Source organism: Mytilus californianus, unplaced genomic scaffold (genome assembly GCF_021869535.1).
Source record: "Mytilus californianus isolate M0D057914Y unplaced genomic scaffold, xbMytCali1.0.p SCAF_60, whole genome shotgun sequence".
Taxonomy (NCBI): Eukaryota; Metazoa; Mollusca; class Bivalvia; order Mytilida; family Mytilidae; genus Mytilus; species Mytilus californianus.
Window position 1 is genome coordinate 796,409 of NW_026262713.1, and position 11,708 is coordinate 808,116.

Consider the following 11,708-nt stretch of genomic DNA (forward strand, 5'->3'; position numbering starts at 1 on the left):
GGTCTAAAATTCACGGTAGTGAAAATTGTATTATAAAGTCATGTTACAAAGAATTAGTAGCAAATAGTAATAAATGCAAAAACTGGGCAATATAAGATCTTGGTATGAATAAGTATTGAGACAACCAATGGGATCTTTGTTTGGATAGTTCATTATCCCCAGTTTTTGGTGGGGTTCGTGTTGCTTAGACTTCAGTTTTCTATGTTGTGTCTTTTGTTCACAAAAATACTGAATTCTGAGGAAAATTCAAAACGGAAAGTCCCTAATCAAATGGCAAAATCAAAGCTCAAAAACATCAAACGAATAGACAACAACTGTCATATTCCTGACTTGGTACGGGCATTTTCTTATGTAGAAAATTGTGGTTTTAACCTGGTTTTATAGCTAGCTAAACCTCTCACTTGTATGACAGTCGTAAAAAATTCCATTATATTGACAACGATGTTCGAACAAAACAAACAGACATAATAGGTAAAAATGTCAAAAATAGCGGTAAAGCAGTCAACGTTGTGTTATTATCTTAACTACTATAAAACAAACAGATATATAAACAAACATTTACCATGACATAATGACGGGATGTATAAATACAGAGCCACGTTACATGCAAGAAAGAAACATAAAAAGGCACACAGACAAAGCACATTAACAAAACCGAAAACCAAGAATACAGACATTATCATAGAACAATAACACAATGACGGGATGTATAAGTACAGAGCCACGTTAAATGTAACCACGAAACACAAAAAACATACAGAAAAATCATATTAGCAAAAAAGAAAGACAAGAATACAAAATTTATCATAGAACAATAACACAATGACGGGATGTATAAGTACAGAGCCAGGTCAAATGGATACCACCAAAAGGACAGACTAAAGGACGAGACGTTCTTTGACATACCCCTGGTTCATCAACTTTCTGCTCAGACACTGGTGACTTTTTACAAAGTCTGAGTAGTTGCTCCACGCTCTTGAATACCGAATCAAGAAATAGTATTGGACTAGACCTTCAGCTTATAAATTAGTACAATTATTACTTTCTGTTGAAAACACTAAGGAACTTTGTAATTTCGGAAAGTACTTACTCTATGCATTTAAGTGAAGAACAATATTTAAGACATATTTATATTATATGTAGTCTGAAACTCACAAACTGTATAATATGTGACTGATATTTCTAACGTTTATTATTTATGTGTTTGTTAACGCTATACAATTTGTTAATCGTATATTGATGCATACTATACTGATGAACTGTATTTTTTTTAATTTTTTATTGATCTTTTTGGTGTTCAAACTACAGTGCATACATACATTTTTACAAGACATAAGTGAATGACATGACATTTATGGCATTGTTATACTATTGATATTATGCGAATAAGACATAGTAAAAAAAATTTACAAGTTGATGATGTGAATACTCAGTATATGATACATCTTAAAAAAATACTTTGGAATACATTAAATATAAAATCAGATTAAAAATAAATTTAATTAAATAACTTCCATAAATCCCCCCCATCTGTCGACAAATGACTCGTGTTTGTCTTTAGAAAGATATAAATATTCTAATATCTCTAGACGTCTTTTCAAAAATTTAAGAAAAGCTTGCACAGATATTAACAGTCTGTCTAATTGTGTGTTCTTTACATAATTAATGTAATACTTTGCCTGTAGAATACAATAATTTAAAACTACGTTATCAGAATTCAATATACCAAAAATGACACTATCTTTATTCAAAAATATTTTTACTCCAAAAACTAAATACCACCAATTAGAAAATTCTCTCCAAAACTGTTTTGTTTCTATACATTCAAAAAATTTATGCTCTATAGTTTCTATTTCTTTACAACTGGCACATTCATTAGTTAAGGAAAGTTTATATTTTTCAAGAAGATAATTATGTGAGACTATTCTGTGTAACATTTTATATTGGAAAGCTTGTAGTTTGCTTTCTATAGTACATTTAAAAGCTAGTGAATAAATATTTTTCCATTTTTCGTCACTAATTTCTATATTAAAACTTTCTTCCCACCTTTGTTGTGAAATAGGAGAAATACTTCCCCGATCGATAAAAAGTGAATATACATCCTTAGCAAATAATTTACTGATAGGCTTTTTTTTATTCTCATTCTCAAAAACGAATCCAAATGAGTTGCTGTTAGGTGACATGTGTTGTTGTAATAACAAATTTTTCCAGTCACGTGGTATAGCAAGTTTAATAGATAGAATGTCTACAAAAGTAACATTCAGTTTATATTTTTGGTTAATAGCGTCTTGAGACAAAAATTCGCCTTTATCATCTACAATATCATTGATGAACCTTATGCCTTTCATGTACCAAGATCTGTAAAAAATACTCGTTCTGTCAATTTTGATAAACGGATTGAACCAAATAAATTCTTTTCTAACATGAAATGCATTTAACGAGATGAAAATACCCTTGAAACGTTTCCAAGCAGATAACACTTCTATATAAAAAAGAGGTGCTTTTAAATTTAAAAACTCAAATTCACATCTGCTCATAAATAAATCCTCTAAATCAAAAAGGGGGAAGAATGCTTTGGAAACATGTTTCCATTTGGAGTCATGTTCTGACAGAAATCTTTTTACCCACATAATACGAAAGGATAACAGCTGTACTTCAAAATTTGGGGCTTTTAGTCCCCCCTCGCTAAGAGACTTTTGAATAACTTCCGATTTAACTTTCGGAGTACTACCATTCCATAAAAAACTATTAATGTCACGTTGTATTTTAATTACATAAGATTTTGGTACATGAGTAGATGAAATGACATAAATAAGCTTCGATATTGCAAGTGATTTAAGAATTACAATTTTACCGATCAAGGAAAGGTTTCTGATCCTCCACAGTTTAATTATTGATTCCATTTTTTCTATGCATGTATCTAAATTAGAACAAACCATTTCTTCAAAAGCATTAAATTTTAAACCTAAGGTTTTAAAACCATCTGTCCATTTAATAGGAAGGGAACCTTCTTTGTTAAATTTATTTCTTCCAATCCATGTTGCTTCGGTTTTCAAAAAATTGACTTTTAACCCTGAACACTTCTCAAAATCGTTAAAGGAATCTAATAAAATTTGCGCGGAAAATACATCTTTCAAAAAACAAGTGGTATCATCAGCCAACTGTGAAATTTTTATTTCAGTATCCCCAATTTTTATACCAGATATCTGATTGTTCTTACGAATACTTATTGCCAGCAGTTCAACTGCCAAAATAAATAAAAAAGGAGACAAAGGACACCCTTGTCGAACACCTCTCTCAATTTTGAATGGACTAGAACTAAATCCATTATTAACGACAAGACTAGATATATTTGAGTATAAAGTTAAGACCCATTTCCGGAACTTGCTACCAAAATTAAAACAAACCAATGCTTTTTGAATGAATTTCCATTCTAGCGTATCAAACGCCTTTTCGAAATCGACTAGTAATATAAGCCCTGGATAATTAATATTTGCAAAAAAGAAAGACAAGAATACAAAATTTATCATAGAACAATAACACAATGACGGGATGTATAAGTACAGAGCCAGGTCAAATGGATACCACCAAAAGGACAGACTAAAGGACGAGACGTTCTTTGACATACCCCTGGTTCATCAACTTTCTGCTCAGACACTGGTGACTTTTTACAAAGTCTGAGTAGTTGCTCCACGCTCTTGAATACCGAATCAAGAAATAGTATTGGACTAGACCTTCAACTTATAAATTAGTACAATTATTACTTTCTGTTGAAAACACTAAGGAACTTTGTAATTTCGGAAAGTACTTACTCTATGCATTTAAGTGAAGAACAATATTTAAGACATATTTATATTATATGTAGTCTGAAACTCACAAACTGTATAATATGTGACTGATATTTCTAACGTTTATTATTTATGTGTTTGTTAACGCTATACAATTTGTTAATCGTATATTGATGCATACTATACTGATGAACTGCATTGTTCACAGTAATAAAGAATTGAATGAAACGCCAAAAAAACCAATTTAATAAGGATTAGAACGTATACCAAAATGTTGATGGTAACGACTCTAATTTAATCCAATCAGCTAGCTTAAAAAGAAACGCAAATCAACCTGAAACGTTGTGTAATTTTTTTCTTTGATTAGATATAAAGAGGTTAAGGTATATAAATGCAAGTTCATAAAACACTCCATCTATAGATGATATTATGACAACAGTTGTCACGGTTACTGTTTACAAACATCTATCCAAGGAAGGCCTACATTTAAACAAATCCAATCAAATCAACAGAATGGTTTTTGTTTGGTTTAGGTTGTATTGATTTTTTTCTTTATGGAAATAATTAAAGCATAGTGACGATGCAAATATTGTTACTTAAATTATATATATTTGTCATTGAATCAATTTTCTCATGTTTTGCTTATTATAAACGAGGACTAATGTAAATTTATAAACAAGTTTACTTGAAATACCTTATTAAAGTACAAATTAAGGTATTAAAAAAACTGATCACTATGAACATCGTAAGTACATGTATGTACAGTTTAGTGTAGAAATTTTTTATATTTTTTCGATTACAGGTTTGATACCATTTGCACAAATCTTCTAGTGTCTGTGTAATTAAACACATGTGTGTAAATTCAAAAAGGTTGTTAAATTGACTTATACCGTCAAACCTGTGTAAACCGGACCCTGAAAAAACCGGATTACTGTCCATTCCGGCCGAAAATTGAAGTCCCAATTTTATCCTTACAAAGTCTTTGTAAAAATACTTTCTGTAACCGGACCCTGTGTAATCCAAATTCTGGTCTAATTGTGAAGTCCCAATACTCTTAAAATACATTAATTATTACCTGTCAAAACCGTTTTTTTTAATTAATTGAACACGATAACAGAATTGATTTAAATGCAATCAAAACAAAATTGTTTACACAAGAGATTTGTTTAGGATAATCAATTAGCTAGGTGTTAAAGCGTTAACTAAAGTATTGAGCTATTTTTATTGAACCTTTTTAAGTTTTCATTACAATAAACTAAAATAATCAAATTCAGTGCATCGTCGCCGAATATATCACGGCTGAACTAACGTTGTAACATTCACAAAATTTTAAAACCGAAGAATTAGAAATTGACATTGTGTTCCGAAATGCTATCCCTGATGATGTAGAAGACCCGGATGACGACCTTTCATTGTCGAGTTTATGGGTATGATACTTTGTACGACAATTTTGCGATCAAAATGAAATTTTATTTAATATAATTCTTGCTTTTTTATCCACTATACCACGTATATAATGAACGAGTGAAGTAAAAGAAACTTGTGGAACACTTCAAATAACGCGAGCATTCTGATGCAAATGAACGTGAAACTGACGAGAGTGATGCTACCGAGGCCGATTTGACATACGAGGATTTGTAAAAACAACGTTATCATATTTTGCTTTTTAATTCGGGGAACACCCTATGTCTACAATTTGTAAATCCAAAGATTACAATGACTGAAGACACGATTGTGCGTAGTAAAATGGTTAAAATGCAGTGAACAATTGTAATGTTCATGTCAAAATATTTTCACACAAATCAAGGCATTACTTGTGATGAACAGATAATTACGATATTTGTGTTTATTTGTTAACAGTTAACAATGAGACATATGAAACCTGAATAAAATCGACCAACCGTCAAAACCGGCATTTTAATAGTCACATAGCTAGCCGGTTTATAAGTTTTATTGTACTTTAAAAACAACTCTTGTAAATCCTTTTAGAGTATTTAAAAATATAGTTATACGAGTCAAGTCACAGGATTCAAAAGCTTCTTAAAAACCTGACAAACAAAGATAGGGCAATCCAGAATACAAGTACCTGTGATATAATATAGACACAAAATAACCATGATAACAGACTTTATAGTTAGTTGTGGGATTTTAAAACTTTTAAATATTAATAAAGATTCTGAAATCTGTACTTACTTTCTTTGTTGTTATTTGATAAAGTTAAATTCTATACTTGTCGATCGTATTATAACCAATGGTTGCTAAGAGGTAACACCACTTTTCAAAATATCTCTTTAATAAAGATTACAATGTATATCAACATGTTGACCGTGTCCGTTCTAATTAAATCCAATCAGTTAGCCTTTAAAGATTATTTCCGCAAATAGGTTTTATTGATTCCACAAAACTCAGTAGGACTGTAAATTTCAATATTTAGATTTTGTCTTTTATTATATAGGTACTTTAATGCAGGTTTATAAATAAATACTCTATTCTATAGATGATATTATGGCAACAGTTGTCAAGCGTACTATTTACAAACATCTATCCAGAGAAGGCCTACATTAAAAACAAATCTATTAAAATCAACATAAAGGATAAAAAGGTCTACATAAATATAGATATATGTTACGTGCTTTGAAATTGTGTTGAACTCATGTATTGATATTTTTATAAAAATTTAAATGTTTCCAAAATGGTTCGACATTATGATCAGTATCCAACAGAAAATTAACCTTATGCTTCAACATTTTTACAAATTTTTTAAACAGATTTATTCAAAAAGTGGAGGGAACGGAAGTTCACCGTTGCAGTCGGACTAATTGAAATGCTTCCCTGCACTTTGAGGTTAAGAAGTAAGGCTTCGATAATTCAATGCCATTCGGTTAGATTTTAATTTCATTTACAACATATTACACCCATTCAAATAAAAATCAACAATCTATATCACTAGCAAACACACTTTTAAAATTCTATAATATTGTGATAGAAAAGAAAGCAATAAAGTTAGATTGCAAGTTTGCTAAAATTTTCTGAAATTAATTTAGAGAGCAGTGAAAAGTAAAATTGAGTATGGAAATGGGGAATGTATCAAAGAGACAACAACCCGACCAAAGAGCGGAAAACAGCCGAAGGCCACTAATGTGTCTTCAATGCAGCGAGAAAATCCCGCACCCGGAGGCGTAAAGGGACTGGTATAAGTGAATTTGTGTGCAGATTAGAAATCACTCATATGTTATTGTGTATCAATTTCTTTCTGCCGGTTTGAAAGAAGGTCCTCTAAATACATTTACCTATCATGTCTGTTTTTTTTTTTGCTCAAACATTATTGTCAATATAATAACAAAAAACAAATGAGAGGTTTAGCTAGCTATAAAACCTTGTTTAATCTACCATTTTCTATATAAGTAAATGCCTGTGCCATTTCTGGAATATGACAGTTGGTTTCTTTTCTTTTGATGTGTTTGAGCTTATAATTTTGCCATTTAATAGGGATTTGTTTTCAATTTTCCTTGGAATTAAGAATTTTTGTTGTTTTACTTTTTATATGTTAAGTACCTGTCTTTTAAAATATAATGCAGAGGGTGATTCATGACATTTAAAAAAATGCATGTTTTACCCTTTATAATAAGAACACATGTAGATGAATAAAATTTTGGCTTTATTGCCTTGTATATCATGCGTTGCTATGGCAGCAATCCACACTTCATTTTGCCTGAATAGGTGAAAAAAAAAGTAGCATTTGAAAATTAAAAATAATGGAAAGTTAAAGTACCCTGGTAATAACGACCATTAATAAAAACAAAAATGATTTTTACAAATTTGACGAAAAAAACACCACTCTATTCACAAATATTTGAAATCTAAATTTATGTCATAGTTTGTTTCCATAGTAAACATTTAAAAAAACGTTCAAATGCTGTAATAGAAAACAATAACAAAAAACACCAAATTTTATTTCTGTTTATCTCCTAAGACCGACAATACTTTAACATGTCACTGACAAATTTCGAAAGGCACCATATCAAATATTCATATAATCAAACAAAAAATATGTGTTTTTTTATTCTCTAAAGAAAAAATTGTATTCAAAGACTATCCATTTTGACAAAAATCCAGATTGCAATACATATGAAAAGTTAAGCTATTCTTTTAGCTTGTGCATTTCTGACACAAACATGTGAATTATAAATGAGAATATATGAATTTTTGAAGTTGTATAGAGAAGAATGACGGGAAAAAAAAGTTTTTTGAAAATCAAGCAATTTGTCGGAAAATAAAGAAGGTTCTTTTTAGTCATGCTTCCTTGTGAACACTTGAACATTTAAGCATAAAATTGCTTCAATAGCGGAGGGCAATCAATTTACCGCGTTATAGATATTAGATTTTTAAGAAATAAAAAAAAAATGTAATGGGTTACACATAATCATTTGTCTTTCAAAAGACTAATGCTGTCAGTTTATAAGACTAATGTTAATTAAAAAAACAACATTATACGTCTATTCAACATGTTTATCGGTAAAACAAAACATAATGTATATAAAAAAAACTTGCTTGTGATATTATCAAATTAATTCAAAACTCTGTCTAAGCTTTGTTGATCTCTAGAAGGTTTGACAACGATATTCAAATAAAAACAAATTTGATCTTAGACTATACCTACGTGTTAATTTGAGTAAAAATTAAAAAAACTAGGTATATCAATCATGGTTTTAGTTTTAACCCAATGGGTACGAAGCAGCTTAAAAAAATGTCCTGATACTAAATGGCAGATTGAAACAGGTTTTTGCTTTTTTTAACTTTTACCATAGATTGAATGATCTGTTTCTAAATCTATTCACACCAAAATTGAAGTCCGTTTTCAGGTTTAATATGTAAAATATGGGAAAAACCTAGGCCTTTAAAAAAATACATTGTACCTGTATTTCTTCTAACATGCTGAAAAAATAGGGTCAATAGCAATTATTGTTTTTTCTTTTAAATGTACTTGCTTATAAATGGCAACATAATCTGTATAGTAGGCACTTACATCTAGCATAGGTAGGAAAGATTAGCGGAATCAAAGCCTGAACTCCTGCTACATTGCTCAACAGTCTAAGAGCAGGTTTGACAAGGATGCCAAGCAAACGAAAACACACGTCTTTTAAGGCTTTGGTGATTTCTAAGTGACATGTAAACAACAGACTAAACCTTATTGTTGACAATATCTATGAAAATTAAATGTAGGATTGCTTCGTCTCACCTTCGCGACCTTTGTAGCAGGCATTACAAGTAGCAGCCACTAACAGAGCTCATGATACACCTCTTTTGTGCATATTAGAATTGTCAGAAGAATAAAGTGGAATATTAAGAGTAAGACATCTAATCAAATTTTTTAAAACTGCAAGTTAAAGAAATCTAACTAAAATATCTTTTAGGGAACAAACATTTAGCTCTGAAAGGGGTAGGTTGCAATAGTTCTCCATCAAAATATATTATAAATTACAACTTTGAAGAAATAAATCACTTGACCACAAAAACGGAAAAAAACTACTTTTCAGAATTAGATTTTTTTTTTCATTAAATTTTATGTTAAGCAACAAAAGCAATTAAAAAGTTGATTCTTGCAAGGTACAATCAAACGCAAACCCCTTCAAGGTAAAAGAGTTGTTCACTTAGCATGCAAATATTGCTCCAAACATGTCTAAAAATTTAAACGTCGCATAATTTCGAAACATTATACCAGCACATTTTCAAATCCAACGCAAGTCTATATTCCCAAAACCCTATCACAGTTTTCAATTGTTGAAATTCAATCCAAGCATTATTGACCTCTTATCAATCTGACTCGTAAAGGCCCATAACTCTTGAATGTCAAGCATTTTCAAATACCTTTCTTTTATATCAACATGATCGAAGCATACTCAAGTTAAGGTACAGCTTGTGAAATATTTACTTGGGTTTGAAGTTGAAGTCCCATAACTCTATAGCACCAAACGAGAAATTTTTCAAAATCAAAAGGAAGCTTCCTTTAATCAATCCCAAAAAGAAAATTCAGTTTTGAGGAAATAAATACAAGAACAAGTTGTTAATGTACGACATGCTTAAATTACCTTAACCCAAAGGTTGAATTACTGTAACTTTTAGGCGCAAGCATATTAATGTAATTAGAAGGGAGCTTTTATTTTATCATTTCCTTCAATCTGACTATTAAAGTAAAGTTTTTCTGGTACGACACAACTAAAGGTTTTTAAAGTCTAAACATTAAAGACGATTTTTGTTCTATCAATTCTAATGTTGTGTTAAATTTTCATAAAATAACATTAAACTATCGAAAACACAAGGATTGCTGCATTAAAACCACATAGTAATAATGGTAAATTTGTTGATTCCTGTTTTTGAAGAGGGAAATTATCTTTCATATCGAACAGCCCTAAACAATATTAAAGGCTCTAACAATCGAGACACCTTTGTCTTTAAATGAAAGATCGGTAATCAAATTCCTACTTTTTATATTATGGGCACACAAATTAATTTTTTAAATCTAATAATTCCTTACTTTCACTCATTCGAATAGTCATATACAGCCAAAAGTTCGATAAGGTCTTAAATGGCATCTTTATGACCTTCTATAGCTCGCTATATGGGGATGAGTTTGGCTCATTTTTGAAGACTGTGACCTATTAGGTCGATATTTTTTTGTCTCTGTTGAAGAGTGTCTAATTGGCAATCATACGACATTTTCTTATTTTTATCTCTATTTCTAGCTACAATTGCAAATTAGAATTTATTGACTAATATAAGGAAATGGACAACCTCTTAATAAATATGTCTTTAAAGAAAACAAAACACAGAACTGTCTTTTTTATTTTATACATACTAAATAGATTTTTTTCTTCAAGATTTGTCAGTGAAATGTTAGAGTATTGTTGGTCTTGAAAGATGAACAGGTATAAAATTTCGCGTTTCTAAATTTTTCATTATATTATTTTAACGTCACAATGAACGTGGTTTTAAATGATTGATGGTAACACGCTATACCGTAAATTTACAATTTAAAAAATTATTTTGATAGTTTGGCAAAATCATACTTATAGTATTTATTGATTAACTTTATTTTCTAGCTATATATAGGTACTTTAGCCTATCTTATTTCAAATTTTCAAAAGTCACTTTTTCCAAGTATTTAGGCAAAAAGTTGTTTGGATTGTTTGTATGGCCACAAGGGATCAAAAGGAAAAAATAAATATATGAAACTTAATTTCATACTATTTGAAAATAAGGAGATCTGGTATGATTGCCAATGAGAGACCTTCTTCAAAAACAAAGACATTTGAAGAGGGGTCGTGAATCGTAACCTGCATGATTCTTATACAAGTAATTTACACTCAAAGTTTGGATGTTGTAAGTACATTTTAAACATTATGGAACAAGTAGGTACATTTTGAACAATTAAACTGAACAAATTTCTGTCATTATACACATATAAGCCCATTCAAGATGTGACTGATCCTTTTGGCAAAGTCTGATTTATACATTGTGATGCCTTTAGTCATTTGCATTTTTGGATGATGCAAAGGAAACGTCATTTGTCCTTTTTTATTTTCATAAGTTCATCTGTGTTGACATTGCAAAATAAATGATCTACATATTGTAAGGGATTAAACCATTGTCGCGACGTCAGCCTATTCATTTACCGTGGATTCTGTTTCTAGAATCAACGCTTCCTAAATTCGTCTCTGAAATGGACTCACCTAATTATATTCAATTGTTTCCATTGTGTGCTTAATTTCATAAAGTGATAATTGGCTAATTGACTGATTTCTGTTCACTAATGGAATTAATTTAAAAACTTACCTTTAATTGTTATAAATTCTATATGCCTTCACTGGGAATCGAACCCGTCCTTAAAATCTGTTGTGTGTTACGGACATCAGTATATCG